This window comes from Dipodomys merriami, unplaced genomic scaffold, assembly GCF_024711535.1.
Source record: "Dipodomys merriami isolate MVZ:Mamm:240054 unplaced genomic scaffold, mDipMer1.0.p SCAF_13, whole genome shotgun sequence".
Lineage (NCBI taxonomy): Eukaryota > Metazoa > Chordata > Mammalia > Rodentia > Heteromyidae > Dipodomys > Dipodomys merriami.
The window spans coordinates 8179109-8195398 of NW_027202604.1; the positions used below are offsets into that span (position 1 = coordinate 8179109).

General features: G+C 36.0%; 1 protein-coding gene across 13 annotated transcripts in view; it reads right to left on the minus strand.

Annotated features, from left to right (window-relative positions):
- The window catches only part of Tbc1d5 (TBC1 domain family member 5), a 476492-nt gene that overhangs the window by 402407 nt on the left and 57795 nt on the right, over positions 1 to 16290 (minus strand). For 10 of the 13 annotated variants that reach the window (XM_070018661.1, XM_070018651.1, XM_070018658.1 and 7 more), the window contains one exon: positions 9434 to 9537. The exons of the other annotated variants lie outside the window; for them this stretch is intronic. The gene's annotated coding sequence lies outside the window, so the exon portion shown is untranslated. The remainder of the gene's footprint in view (positions 1 to 9433; positions 9538 to 16290) is intronic. 13 annotated transcript variants of the gene reach the window in all.

Below are 16290 nucleotides of genomic sequence, written 5' to 3' on the forward strand. Positions count from 1 at the left end.
GCAGATGACATGATCTTGTATTTAAAGAATCCCATAGAATCCACTCCCAAATTACTCAAGCTGATTCAAAACTTTGGCAAAGTAGCAGGTTATAAAATTAACCCCCCAAAATCAATGGCTTTTCTATATGCCAACAATGAGAAAAGTGTGGCTGAAATTAGGAAAGCAACTCCATTTGTAATAGCCCCACAAAAAATAAAATACCTAGGAATTAACTTAACCAAAGAAGTGAAGGACCTCTATGATGAAAACTTTAAAATCTTGAAAAAGGAAATCAACACAGAACTTAAAAAATGGCAAAACCTCCCATGCTCCTGGATTGGCAAGATTAACATCGTGAAAATGGCAATACTTCCCAAGGCTATCTACAAATTCAACGCGATACCTATCAAAATTCCACCCTCATTCTTCAAGGAAATAGAAGAGGCAATCCAAAAATTCATATGGAACAATAAAAGACCCCGAATAGCAAAAACGCTCCTCAACGGAAAGAACACTGCTGGAGGAATATCAATACCAAATTTCAAACTCTACTATAAAGCCATAGTAATCAAAACAGCTTGGTATTGGCACAAGAACAGACCTCAGGACCAATGGAATAGAATTGAAAACCCAGAAATGAACCTACAGACCTATAGCCATCTAATCTTCGATAAGGAAGCTAAAACAATAGAATGGAAGAAAGACAGCCTCTTCAGTAAATGGTGCTGGCAAAATTGGTTAACTACATGTAGAAAACTAAAGCTAGCTCCTTATATATCACCCTGCACCAGAATCAACTCCAAATGGATCAAAGACCTTGAAGTCAAAGCAGACACTCTGAAAACATTACAGGATGGAATAGGAGAAACCCTAGGTCTCCTTGGCTCAGGCCGAAATTTTCTGAATAGAGACCGGGAAGCACAACAAATCAAAGAAAGGTTGGACAAATGGGATTGCATAAGGTTGTAGAGCTTCTGCAGGGCAAATGACATAGCTAGCAAGATCAATAGAAAGCCCACGGATTGGGAGAAGATCTTTACTAGCCATACAACGGACAAGGGTCTCATATCTAAAATATACTTGGAACTCAAAAAATTAAACCACCCAACAACAAATCCTCAAAGAAACAACTGCCCAATAAATAAGTGGGCGAAAGACTTAAAGAGAAGCTTCTCTGAAGAAGAAAGAAGGATGGCCAATAGACACATGAAGAAATGTTCAACATCCCTAGCCATAAAAGAAATGCAAATCAAAACAACATTGAGATATCACCTCACTCCAGTTAGAACAGCAAAAATCAAGAACTCTAACAACAACAGATGCTGGAGGGGATGTGGACAGAAAGGAACCTTACTTCATTGTTGGTGGGAATGTAAACTTGTTCAACCACTTTGGAAAGCAGTATGGAGGTTCCTCAAAAGACTTCACATAGATCTCCCCTATGATCCAGCAATCCCACTTTTGGGCATTTTTTTTTTTTTTTTTTTTTTTTTTTTTTGGGTCCGGTCGTGGGGCCTGAACTCTGGGCCTGGGCGCTGTCCCTCAGCTCTTCAGCTCAAGGCTAGCGCTCTACCACTATGAGCCACAGCGCCACTTCCGGCTTTTTTCTTTTTGCTTATGTGGTGCTGAGGAATCGAACCCAGGGCCTCGAGCATGCAAGGCAAGCGCTCTACCACTGAGCCACCTTCCCAGCCCCACTTTTGGGCATTTACCCAAATGTTTACAAACAAGACCACACTAAAGCTACCAGCACAACTATGTTTATTGCAGCATTATTTACCATAGCTAAGATATGGAACCAGCCCAGATGCCCCTCAGTAGATGAATGGATCAAGAAAATGTGGTATATATACACAATGGAATTCTATGCCTCCATCAGAAAGAATGACATTTCCCCATTTATTAGGAAATGGAAAGGTTTGGAAAAAATTATATTAAGTGAAGTAAGCCAGGCCCAAAGAAGCATAGGTCCCATGGTTTCCCTTATTTGCAATATCTAGTATAGGTATGAATCAAGCGGAAAAGGTCAGATAATGTGATGTTAGGAAAATGAACCCTTAAATATGTATTTTAATGTTTTCATTTCTTTCATGCATGTGTTTCTAACGCATTTATAAGATTATTTCTTTGTTGCTTTGTATGTCCCTCCCCCACAGTGTAACCCCCGCTTTCACTTTATTTGATGTCAGTATAACATGTGGAGGAGAGGGGGACAAACAAGTCGTTTAAGGATTCAGGTGGACCTGTTGTAACAAGGAGAATTACAAAATGTCATGTCAAAGCAAGCTTTACAATGTCGGAGTGGGGGGGGAGGGGGGTATGATTGGGTGGGGGGGAGGGGGGAGGCTGGGAAGGGAGGTGAAGGGTAAACAAAGGAGGAGGCTGCAATGCTTGGTAAGAAATGTATGCATTATCCTGCCAATGTAATTGTAACCCCTCTGTACAGTATGTTCTCAAATAAAATAAAATTTAAAAAAAAAAAAAGAAACCAACTTTACAATGTCGGTGGGGGGGGTATAATTGGGTGGGGGGAGGGGGGTGGCTGGGAAGGGAGGTGAAGGGTAAACAAAGGAGGAGGCTGCAATGCTTGGTAAGAAATGTATGCATTATCCTGCCCATGTAATTGTAGCCCCTCTGTACAGTATGTTCTCAAATAAAATAAAATAAAATTTAAAAAAAAAATCTAAGGGACAGCTCAAGAGTTCAAACCCCAATACTGTACAAAAGAAAAGAAAAGGAAAGAAAAGAGAAGAGAAGAGAATAAAAGAAAGAAAGAAAGAAAGAAAGAAAGAAAGAAAGAAAGAAAGAAAGAAAGAAAGAAAGAAAGAAAGAATTTGAAAGAAAGAAAGAAAGAAAGAAAGAAAGAAAGAAAGAAAGAAAGAAAGAAAGAAAGAAAGAAAGAAAGAAAGAAAGAAAGAAAGAGAAGGAGGACGAGGAGGAAGGGGAAGGGGAAGGAAGGAAGGAAGGAAGGAAGGAAGGAAGGAAGGAAGGAAGGAAGGAAGGAAGGAAGGAAGGAAGGAAGGAAGGAAGGAAACATAACAAAATCAAAATGATGAATCAATCCCACTTATAGGTGTCTACCCACAGGAAATGGAGGAAACTGTAACAAAGACTGGAGTACAAATTTCTTAGTAGAATTTTTTCATAAGAGTCAAGCACTGAAAACAATTTGAATATACTTAGGATGAATTAACAAATGATGAATGTATTGACAAAATGGACCAAAGGGACATTAATATTCACCAAAGGATTAAACTATGGATACATGTTAGAAATAAACTTCAGAGACATTGTGTTCAGGAAAAAATGTCAGATCAAACCAAATGTTTTTTTTCATTTATATGAAATAACTGGAAAAGGAAAAACTCATAGACCAAAAATACATTAATGGTTTCCTTGAGTGGGGAGAATAGGAATAAATACTTAATATGAAATTAACAACTCACAGTAAGTAATGAAATGTATAACTGGTTTATGATGATGGCTACACAACTTAGTAACTTAAGCAGAAAAAGGAAATCAATTAATTCTACTCTTGAAAAAGGGGAATTACACCTTATAAACATATGCGTTTCATCCCTCACCAAAGATGTGTAAATTTTATAGAACAATTGTCAAAAATGAACGAGTTGGTAAAGAGTATTTCTATAAAGGGGCTATACTTTTGTTGTGATAAATTTAAATGTGCTTCAGTGCATTTAAAAGGCAATAAGCCAGTGGCTCACGCCTGTAATCCTAGCTACTCAGGAGGCTGAGATCTGAGGATCATGGTTCAAAGCCAGCCCCAGCAGGACTTTCAAAGCCAGCCCCGCCAGGAAAGTCCATGAGACTCTTATTTTCAATAAACCACTAGAAAACCGGAAGTGGCACTGTAGCTCAAGTGGTAGAGTGCTCACCTTGAGCTGAAGAGCTGAGGAATAGCGCCCTAGCCTAGAGTTCAAGCCGCACAACCGACCAAAAAAAAAAAAAAAAAAAAGGCAATTAAATAGTCATGAAGGGAAACAATACGGTTTTGGTATAATGATACCAAACTGTGTATTCCAGAAACAGCCAATAGGTTTTATTCACACTAACCCCTGTAACTCCCTGAAGTAGAGAAAATTGTGAAACTGCCTTTTTAACTCAGGAAGAAAGTATGCCATGACCTCATGCCTGCAACAAGCTAACAGGAAAGAAAGATATATGAGCAATATAAGGCATTTGCAATACCTCCTCTATCCTATTCTATACAACTCAGTTAGACAAATATCTTTCTTCTTGACCTCCCCCCAGATAAAATACCAGAGTAAAGTAGCTAACACAAAAAACAATTTGTGAGAGTTGTGTGCACTAGAGTAGCAATAATGCTCAACTGACATCCTTGAACACTTAAGACATTCTTATAAACCTACAACATTCTGATTAATGCATTTAGTACTGCCAGAAGTAATCTATTAATTTTTAATCAAGTTAAGACAAAATAAGCCAGAATTAATTATCTGTATGTAAAAATCTGATCAAAAAAGTATTTCAAAATTATATGAATATAGCCCAAACCTTCCATCTAAATTATCAATTTCCTTTTCAAAGTACAAGTTTGGTCTTAGGACTCAGAAGAACAAAGCTATGTAAAAGAGACTTGTAAAAAAAAAGACAAAATGGAAAAAACAGTATCTAAGAATAAAAGACACTATTTTTTAAGGTATGTGCTTACCAAAATTAACAGCTCTTAATTTGATCACTATCAAACAATATTGTTCATTTGATTCTACCACAGTCCAACCTAGGGGGGAAAATTTACAAGTCTCTCTTTAAAATAACAATTCGATTTTCTCAGGCAAAAAGGAAATATTTTGAGATTTTAAAAAATTACACATTGAATATGGAGTTTCATTATTTCTATACCTAGACTAATGCTAATTCAATTAGACTTAGTATGATATACCCTATGATAATAGTCAAATATTATCCACACTATCCTGTCAGAAAGCACAAAAATTGTAAGTGAATCCCGGTCTTAAGAATTAATGATGAAGGGCTGAGATGTAGCTCAGTGGCAAAGTGCTTGCCTAGTAAGTGCAATGTCCTGGGTTCAAACCCCAGGAACAAAAATGAAAAAGACAAAAAAAAAAAATTATGATGTTCTTCCACAGCAACACTCACACTATAGTATTTTCATACCGGACACTTAAAAGGAAGCACTATGTGAATATAATATATAATAATGTCCTTTACATAAGTAGGCTATGTTTTGGGGGGTTGGGGGGGTATAAAATTAATTAATTTATTTTTTATAGTGAAAATACTGTACAGAGGGGTTACAATTACATGGGCAAGATAATAAGTACATTTCTTATCAAGCATTGTAGCCTCCTCCTTCGTTTCCCCTTCCCATCCTCCCCACCACCCCTCCAAAGTTGTAAAGTTCGTTTTCAACATAAGGACTTGTACTTCTCATTGTTGCAACAGGTCCACCTGTATCCTTATTTAAACGACTTGCTTTTCCCCTTCCCCTCCATAAATTATACCAACATCAAATACAGTGAAAGCAGGGGTTAGGAAATGGAAAGGCTTGGAAAAAAATTATATTAAGTGAAGTAAGCCAAGCCCAAAGAAACATAGGTCTCATGGTTTCCCTTATTTGCAATATCTAGTATATGTCTGAGTCAAGCAGAAAAGGTCAGAAAAGGTGATGTTAGGGAAATGAACCATAAGATATGTATTCAAATGTTTTTTTTCTTTCATGCAATTGTTTCTAATGCATTTATAAGATTATTTCTTTGTTGGTTTGTATGTCCCTCCCCCACAGTAAAACCCCTGCTTTCACTGTATTTGATGTCGGTATAAAAGTTCGTTTTTCGACATAACGACTTGTATATCTCATTGTTGCAATGGGTCCACCTATATCCCTATTTAAACGATTTGTTTTTTCCCTTCCGCTCCACAAGTTATACCAACATCAAATTATCTTAGCTATGGTAAATAATGCTGTAATAAATATAGTTGTGCTGGTAGCTTTAGGGTGGTCTTGTTTGTGATCATTTGGGTAAATGCCCAAAAGTGGGATTGCTGGGTCATAGGGGTGCTCTATGTGAAGTCTTTTGAGGAACCTCCATACTGCTTTCCAAAGTGGTTGAACAACTTTACACTCCCACCAACAATGTAGTAAGGTTCCCTTCTGTCCACATCCCCTCCAGCATCTGTTATTAGAGTTCTTGATTATAGCCATTCTAACTGGGGTGAGGTGGTATCTCAATATTGTTTTGATTTGCATTTCTTTTATGGCTAGAGAGGTTGAGCATTTCTTCATGTGTGTATTGATCATCCTTCTTTCATAAGCAGGCTATGTTTAAATATATATATATATATATATATATATATATATATATATATCATCTAGGGGCTGGGAAGGTGGCTCAGTGGTAGAGTGCTTGCCTTGCATGCATGAGGCCCTGAGTTTGATTCCTCAGCACCACATAAGCAGAAAAAGCTAGAAGTGGTACAGTGGCTCAAGTGGTAGAGTGCTAGCCTTGAGCTGAAGAGTTGAGGGACAGTGCCCAGGCCCAGAGTTCAGACCTGATGACCAACCAAAAAAATAATAATAACAATCTAGGAAGACTGAATACTTATTTCTAAGGTATTCTTAATTTCCAGGACTCCAAGCTTCCTAGGAATTAGCTCATTTCCTTAAAAAAAAGGGAGGGGGGCTAAATTACATCCTTCCTCTGAGAAAGTCCCTTAAGTGTTCACTAAAATATAAACCAGTTCTCTATATCAGCAGATGGTTCCTATTGTTTTCCTAAAGATAGTCAGCACAGTGGCTAAGATCAATTCTACAGCCAAAAATTCAGCTGTTTGAAATCTCAGGTTCCAGGTTTGGGAAAAATTTGCTCATCTCCTGCAATTGAGCTACTTCATTTATAATTTGTGTTCTAATTTATAAGATAGTTGGGAGGATTAAATGTTAACATCTGCATAAAGTCATTGAATAGTACCTAACTCATAGTAATATTGTTTGCTACTTACTCTCCTCCTCCTAAATTACATCTTTTTATCCAATTTAGTAAGGCCACCTATGTTGTATTTCTTGGCATTTGCTTCTCAGAGCATTATTTTTTCTTACACAGTTTGCTGGAATATTCATGGCTGCCTCTGACTTTATGATAATTGTGATTTTTGTTTCCTGAAAAAATGCAATGCCTTACTTACTATTGCTTTATTTAGAATTGTAAATTTCAAAATCTATAAATAAAAAGTTTAAATAAATTATTTTACAGGAAGCAAATCCTGAACTTAAGTGCAGACTAATGACTTTTTCCCCTCCACAAAAATAAAAAGAAATTATTTGAAATAGCCCCAGATCTGTACTTATGAACAACATTAAGTAGTATTACAGTTTTTACTTGGTTTGAAATCAGGTATTAATTACTAAGACCTGAATGAGTGTGTACAGATCTGGGCTCTGTGATATGAAAATCCTATAAATCTGTACCAATTTAATTATATTAATTACATTTTTAACATTTAAATTTTTAGTACTTTAATTCACAATACTTTCAGATACTTTTTCATGAAATCAAAGCCCATTATCATAAGGTAACCATTGTATTTCAGGAATGGTACTTGTAGAAGTACCTTTCATAACAGATTTGAAGTGAAGCCACCTGAAGTTTAGGCAGCCTGCCTTAGTTCCAATTGCAATCAAACATGTTAAATACATTTTATGTAAACTTCAAGGATTATAGAAGGTAAAGAGACTTTTTATTGCCAATATGTTACAGATAAGAAAAAAGACAGACAAATTAAGTTTCCCATGGTCCCGGACAGTCACTGTATTGTAATACTAGTACCCAAATCTCCACCTAATCTGTCCCACATCTAAAATAAAAAATAAATCCTAATATGACATTAAAACCACATACATTTCAGCCTAATATTCATCATGAAAAATAAAATTACATATGTTTTCTTCCTCTTAGCATCAGTAGTGCTCTTAAAAACAAAAAGCTTGCCAAATGCTGGTGGCTCATGTCTGTATCCCTAGCTACTCACGAAGGCTAAGATCTGGAGATGACAGTTCAAAGTCAGCCTGGGTAGGAAAGTCTTTGAGATTCTTATCTCCAATAAACCACCAGAAAACTGGAAGTAATGCTGTTTCTCAAAGTGGAAAAGTACTAGCCTTGAGCAGAAAAGTTCAGGACCCTGAGTTCAAGCACCACAACTGAGAAAAATAAATATTAAATTAAAATATTAAATATTAAAATCAGAGATTTAAACTTAGTTAAAATACTGAGGCTGGGAAGGTGGCTCAGTGGTAGAGCACTTGCCTTGCATGCATGAGGCCCTGGGTTCGATTCCTCAGTACCACATAAGCAGAAAAATATATATATATATAATATATAAATATATATAAATATATTATATATAATATATAAATATATATATATAATTTTATAGACTGAAAATTGGAAAAGCTCCCCAAAATGAATCTAAATTTAAAAGACTGACAGGTAACCTGCTATGTATTTAACAAAATATAGCAAAAACTTTGTGGCTCATTTTCCAATGATTCTTGCAAGAATGGTACAAAGGCACCAAAAGCACAGTTAATACAAAGAAGGACAAACTTTTCCAACACTATATAATTTATTCTGAAGACAAAATGGCCACACTTGTCTCTGACAGTCCTATTAATTTTACATTTGGATATCATCTATTTTTTTTTGTGGTGTTTTATTTTCATTATGTGGTTGTATAAAAACTTCTCACCTATCTTTCTCCAGCCCCAATGGATCCTATCCAAATGGTTGTCATCCATTTCAAATCTATAAATTGTTCTATATACTGGTCCACAATCTATAATTGAGGCCAAGTAACATCTTTATACAAATTAGTCAAAATTATCTCTACAATTTACATTAAAAGATTAGGAGAATAAAATGATGTTCAGCAACAAAATACTGAGCAATATTTGTTGAAACTAGAGTCTATCCCAAACTTCTTCCAAAATATTTCATTTTAATGGAGGAGTACCTTTACCAGTAGCATAGAAAATGTGTGAGCGTGGGACATTACATTTCTGGATGGGCTTAATTTTTTTTTGGGGGGGGGGGTGTCTGGTCGTGGGGCCTGAACTCTGGGTCTGGGCACTGTCCCTCAGCTCTTCAGCTCAAGGCTAGCGCTCTATGACTTGAGCCACAACGCCACTTCCAGCTTTTTTTCTTTTTGCTTATGTGGTGCTGAGGAATCGAACCCACGGCCTCAGGCATGCAAGGTAAGCACTCTACCACTGAGTCACCTACTGAGCCCCTGGAAGCGCTTAATTTTTATCTTAAATCATTTAATACTTGTGAAATACAGATTTCCCACATATCTGTCAACCAACTTCCTCTAATGTAATACTATTAACTACAATAAAGTTATGAAAAATATAAAATTAACATTGGCTGAAACTATTAATGGTAAATCTTACCACCAAGTTGTACTATTAATGCCTTTCCCCCTGGCTCACGACATCCAGATCTCATGTTTCCTTTACTGCCGTGTTTCCTGTGAGGCACTTTTCTCTTTAATGACCTGGTATTTTTGAGGGAAAAAAAAAAAAAGTACTCACTAGTTACTCTGTAAAATATGCCCCAATTTCAATATCATTAATTTTTGTGATGAAATTGAGATCATACTTTTTTTCTGTTGGTCTTCTGTAGGCCATGGGCTTGAACTCAAGGCCTGGGTGCTGTCCCTGAGCTCTTCTGCTCAAAGATAGCAACAACAATCTACTTTTTGTCTGTGTGCAGAAACAGGGCACTTATACCTGAGCATTTTTGCTCAACATCAGTGCTCTACCATTTGAGCCACAGCTCCACTTCTGGCCTTATTTTGTGGTTAACTGGAGGTAAGAGTGTCACAGACTTTCCTGTATGGACTAACTTCAAATAGCAATGAGCCACCAGTACCCAGCTTAGACAATCTATTTTAAAGCAGCTAATAACACAGCACATTAAGGGATAAGCATTCATCAGGAACAAGAACAATGAAGACAGCAAATATTCTTCCCCTAAAAGTCTAATCTTATTCCTCAACATGAAACCTTGCCATAGGAGCATAAAATTATACTGGTAATAGTAAAGAGCAATGTCTTAGAACAGTGAGTTCTAGTACTCTGTTTTTCAAGAATGTTCACCCACAAATATGAAATATATCATTATTCAGTTACTTTTTCACAGCAGGAAGACCTATCAATTCAATGCCAAAAGACTTAATTCTAGGGGTTTCTAAAGCTTAAGTCTAAAGGTTTAAACACTGTATTATCAACACTTTATTTTCTATTTGTTCATTAAGTATATCAGTCTGCCACTGAGTGTCAACTGGCTATTACATAAGAGGAGTTCTACTTTTTTATATTTATAACTACTGAAAATAGCCAACCTGTTTTATTCCCAAGTACATTTTAATACCAGAAGCAAAATCTTAATCTAATCACACTCTTCAAATAAGCTTCAATAAGTTATCAGACTCTACAGAGCCTTGCAAAAAAACATTGTATAGTATTAATGAATAAGAAAGTGATGAACAGTACATATACAATGCATTATTTACACAAGTCTATAAGTTTCCTCAACTACTTGAGCTGCACACTAAAAATTCAGTTTTTCTTTGGCATATTCAAGAATTTATGTTTTAGTTATTTCTGAGAAAGATATTAAAATGGCTTAGAAAATAGTCTAAGTGATATGAAAATATATTCTTGAGAGTTTACGATCTTAGTTATAAAACTTTTGTAGAAGACACCAAGTCATTCTTTCAAGTGATTCGTTTTCATAATTGATATTTAGGTGGAAAAAAAAGATGAGAAACCAAGAAATTCCTCTCCTATTTCAAATTTTACAAATTATGATCATGGTAAGTCCTGGAAGCTATTGGAAGACTGTAGCTATAAGACATATGGCTTCAGCTTCTGCAGTAACCTTTAATTTAAAATTTTTTAATGCACTTGGTATGAAACATGGTCATCGGAAAGGGTTTATTTAGGATATGTAACTAATGAATAAGGTCACTAGGTAAGTTGTGATAACAGTCACTTTCTAACAACTATATAGAAATTTTATAATGTGTTAAACGTATGTGGAAAGCTAACAATGAAATTTCCACCTGTATAATGCAATTTTAAAAAGTTTACAATGTGCTAAATTCGTGTCTGTACATTATTTGAAAATAAAAATGTATATAAAATATTAGCCTGCTGTTTAAACACATTGATTTCTATTACTGGAATGTATTTTGGAAATATATTCCAATTTCTCATTTCTATTAATGGAATACAGTTTGGAAAAAGGAAATGGGTCTGATGGTAAATCTCTGCTTAAGAAAGAAAATCACAGTAAACGACTTCCTAATTTTTCAGATCCCAAATGACCAGAGGAAAATTCTAACCAACAGGGGGAGATACAAAGGAGAGTACTAAGACAAAGAACAGACTACAGGCAAGAAAAGCAGTTATAATTATAGCTGGAACATGGAATTTGTTAAAGGAAGTCTACTGTATAATTATATTTGAAAATTTAGAAAGATGCCCAGAGGCTGATTCGCAGCTGTCAGGAACTGGTAACTTCTACTTCTGTTCATGTAAGACCACTTTGGCAACTAAATCCAACACCCAGCATTAGTGCAATTGACATTTAGAGTAAAGGGACAGTCTTCTAAGTTTTCTTCCTATATAATATATGAAGGCATCCATTTCAACAAAGTAACCTTTCTTTTTAATTCTCTTTTCTTTAATTTCCTTTTACTATGTGCCTCTCCTGTATCCTTAAGAGAATCCAAAGATTACCCCAACAAAGCTATTACCCAGCTAGAAATCTTTCCTGAATTGTGGCTATATCATGATTATATAACTACACAATTTGAAATTCAGCATCCTTACAGGAAAACTCATTTCCATTTACCTTCACTTTGTTTCAAAACTCCTTCCCTTTTCCCTTACATTGTTACTCTTTCTAATGATAGCCTTAAAACTAGTTTCACTTTTTCACATTCTCCTTTAGATTTTATCTATATAAAGTCAAACTATCAAACCCTATTATTTTTTCCTTAAGTTTCTATACTTCATCAATGAAAGCTATGATAAAGTCCTAAGTTCCAGTCTCACAGAATATGACCTTGTTAGGAAATAGGTCTTTACAGAGGTGATAACCCAACATAAAAGGCTATCCTTATTCGAGACAGGCATGCAGGCAGAGAAAAAGTGAGACTGAGGCTGAGACCAGGGACAGAAAGAGAGAGAGACACAGAGAGAGAGAGAGAGACAGAGACACAGAGAGAGAGGGAGGGAAGAAGGAAGGGAAGGAGAGAGAAGAGAGGGAAGGAGGAAGGAGGGAGAGGGAGAGGGAGAGAGGGGGGAAGAAATTTCAACACAGACACTAAGAAGGAAGATTATGTGACAACACATAGTTTTTGGTACCTGTATGTTATAGCAGTGTTAGTCCATGTTTTGTTATTGCAACAAAATGGCAAGAACTGGTTGACTCATGCATAATACAAATATATTTATCTCTGTTTTGGAGTAGTGAAATCCAAGAGCATGGCACTAGTATTTGATAAGTACCTTCTTATGTTGTTATGTGTGTACCTGTAAATAAGGTAGAGGAAAAAATGGGGCCTAAACTTATCCTTTCATTAGAACCCACTCCTATAGTACCAGCATTAATCCCTCAACCTAATCACATCTTGAACTGTGGCAAATACTCAGAGAAAACTTCTTTAATAAGCTGACATGTAATAAAGACTTAAAAATAATGGAGAGAGGGAAGGCCTGTAGATAACTGAGGAAAGGGGTTCCAGATAAAGGGAAGAATAAGTGGTGGTCTGAGGAGACTAACAAGGCTGGAAGATGGTGAAGATCTTGAAGGTTGAGGATTCTGTGACTACAGTAGAGGAGAAGAAAAAAAAAATAGTGCAACTAAGATCTTAGAGAAGGCCATATGACAACAGACAAATGTACAGGCATGTTCATAGGTGCATGACTCAAAAGATATAAACTACTCAAGATATCATCAATAGTTGAAATATTTAGCCATAAATTTTAAGCCATGAAAACTATTGATACATGCTAAAATATTGATACTTGTTAAAATGTGAATGAACTTTGAAAACATGTTTAAGGAAAAAAAGCATAAATCAAAAATAACTTTCTACTATTATTCTATTTATTTCAAATATTCAACACAGATAAATCCATAAAAACAGAGAGTAGAAATCTCCTTTTGCAGAGAGGCAAATGTTTTAGAACTGGATTGAGGTTTGTGCAATACTGTACATGTACCAAATGTCATGCAACTGTTAATTTTATGGAATCCTATCCAAATGAATAAAGTTAAAATTAAGCCATTATATCACCAGTCGTAGTACAACATGGAACACAGATATGATACTAAGTATACAGAAGAGATCACCTCTATAGTTCCTTCCTGAATAATGTATAACCACAATCTGATCATAAGAAAATACCAAACAACATATTTTACAAAATAAATAACCAAATTATTTGAACATATCAAAAATATGAAAGACAGCAAACTGAAAATGACATGACAACTAAAGGAATATGAGTTGCCTAGACTGGATTATGAAACAGGAAAAAAGAACTATTGAGAAAATGGGTGAGACAGAAGGTCTGTGAGTTAGAAGCACTGTACTTACTTTTGAAATGCATAACATGCTTATATTAAGATATTAACATTAGAGAAAGTTAAAGTATACTATTTCTGTAACATTAAGTTTATTTCAAATTAAAAGGTATAAACAATAAGAGAGAGACTGAAATCAGAAAGGCCACCCTTTGTAATAGCCTCAAAAAAAATCTAAGAATTTACTTAACCAAAGAGGTGAAGGACTTCTATGATGAAAATTTCAAAAACTTAGAAAAAGAAATTAAAGCAGAGTTGAGGAAGTGGAAAAATCTCCCATGATCCTGGATTGGGAGGATTAATTTTGTAAAAATGGCAATACTACCCAAGCTATATACAAACTCAATGCAGGACCCATCAATATCCCAACAACATTCTTTAATAAAACAGAAGCAATCTAAAAATACATATGGAATAATAGAAGACCCTAAATAGCAAAAAAAAAAAAAAAAAAAAAAGTCCTTAGCAGGAAAAAAAAAGTGCTGGAGAAGTTTCAAACTCTATTATAAAGCTGTACTTATAAAAAAAAAAATGCTTGGCATTGGCATATGAACAGGCCTGGAAACCAATGGAATAGAACTGAAGACCCAGATATGATCCCACAGACCTATGGCCACCTAATCTTTGATAAAGGAACCAAAATTACCCGATGGAAGAAACACAGCCACTTCAACAAATGGTGCTGGAAGAACTGGCTATACACATACATGTAGAAAACTGAAGTTAGATCCTTATATATCACCCTGCACCAGAATAAACTCCAAATGGATCAAAGACAATGAGGTAAGAGCAGATACCCTGAAAATACTACAGAAAGGGATAAGAGACACACTAGGGCTCCTCAGCACAGGTCAAAACTTCCTAGAGATCCAGAAACAAAACAAATCAACTAAATGGATAAATGGGATCACATTAAACTGCCGAGCTTCTGCATGGCAAAAGACATAGCTAGCAAGATCAATAGAAAGCCCACAGATTGGGAGAAGATCTTCACTAGCTATACAACAGACAAGGGCCTTTTATCAAAAATATACAGAGCTCAAAATACTTAACCCCGCCACACACACACACACAAAAATCCTCAAAGAAACAACCACCCCATTAGTAAGTGGGCTAAAAAATTAGAAAGAGACTTTTCTGAAGAGAAAATAAGAATAGCCAATAGACACATGAAGAAATATTCAACATCTCTGGCTATAAAAGAAATGCAAATCAAAACCATCTTGAGATTCCACCCAAGCCTAGTAAGAATGGCCATTATCAAGAAAACAAATAATAGTAGATGCTGGTGGGGATGTGGCCAAAGGAAATGCTACTACACAGTTGGTGGGAATGCAAACTGATTAAATCAATCACCCTGAAAGCAGTATGGAGGATCCTAAAAGAGTAAACATAGAACTTCCCTATAAAGGTGAAATGAACACCAAGGTAAGTATTCAAATGTGGTTTTTTTCTTGCGATTGTTTCTAATATATTTATAAGATGACTTCTTTGTTGCTTTGTATGTCCCTCCCCCACGGTATAACCCCTGCTTTCACTATATTTGATGTTGGTATAATTTGTGGAGGGGAAGGGAAAAAACAAATCGTTTAAATAGGAATACAGGTGGACCCATTGCAACAATGAGATGTACAAGTTGTTATGTTGAAAAACAAACTACAACTTTGGTGGGGAGGGGAGAGGGATGGAAAGGGTAAACAAAGAAAACAAAGGAGGAGGCAACAATGCTTGATAAGAAATGTACTCATTGCTGGGAAGGTGGCTCAGTGGTAGAGCGCTTGCCTTGCATGCCTGAGGCCCTGGGTTCGATTCCTCAGCACCACATAAGCAAAAAGAAAAAAGCCAGAAGTGGTGCTGTGGCTCAAGTGGTAGAGCACTAGCCTTCAGCTCAAGAGCTGAGGGACAGCGCCCAGGCCCAGAGTTCAGGCCCCACGACCAGACCCCCCCCCAAAAAAAAGAAAAAAGAAATGTACTCATTATCTTGCCCATGTAATTGTAACCCCTCTGTATGGTATTTTCACAATTAAAAAAAATTAATCAAAATCATCCTTTTAAAATTATATGCATCTTGAGAATGGATCAAGAAAATGTGGTATATATACACAATGGAATTCTATGCCTCCATCAGAAAGAATGACATTGCCCCATTTGTTAGGAAATGGAAAAACTTGGAAAAAATTATATTAAGTGAAGTAAGCCAGGCCCAAAGAAACATAGGTCCCATGGTTTCCCTTATTTGTAATATCTAGTATATGTATGAGTCAAGTGGAAAAGGTCAGATAATGTGATGTCAGGAAAATGAACCCTTAGATGTCTATTTTAATGTTTTTTTTTTCATACATGTGTTTCTAACGCATTTATAAGATTATCTCTTTGTTGCTTTGTATGTCCCTCCTCCACAGTATAACCTCTGCTTTCACTATATTTGATGTCAGTATAACTTATGGAGGAGATGGGGAAAAACCAGTTGTTTAAGGATACAGGTGGACCTGTTGCAACAATGAGAAGTACAAGTTGTCATGTCCAAAACAAGCTTTACAATGTCGGTGTGGGGGGGGGGGGAGAAGGATAAGGATTGGGATGGGGGGAGGGGGGAGGCTGGGAAGGGATGTGAAGGGTAAACAAAGGAGGAGGTTGCAATGCTTGG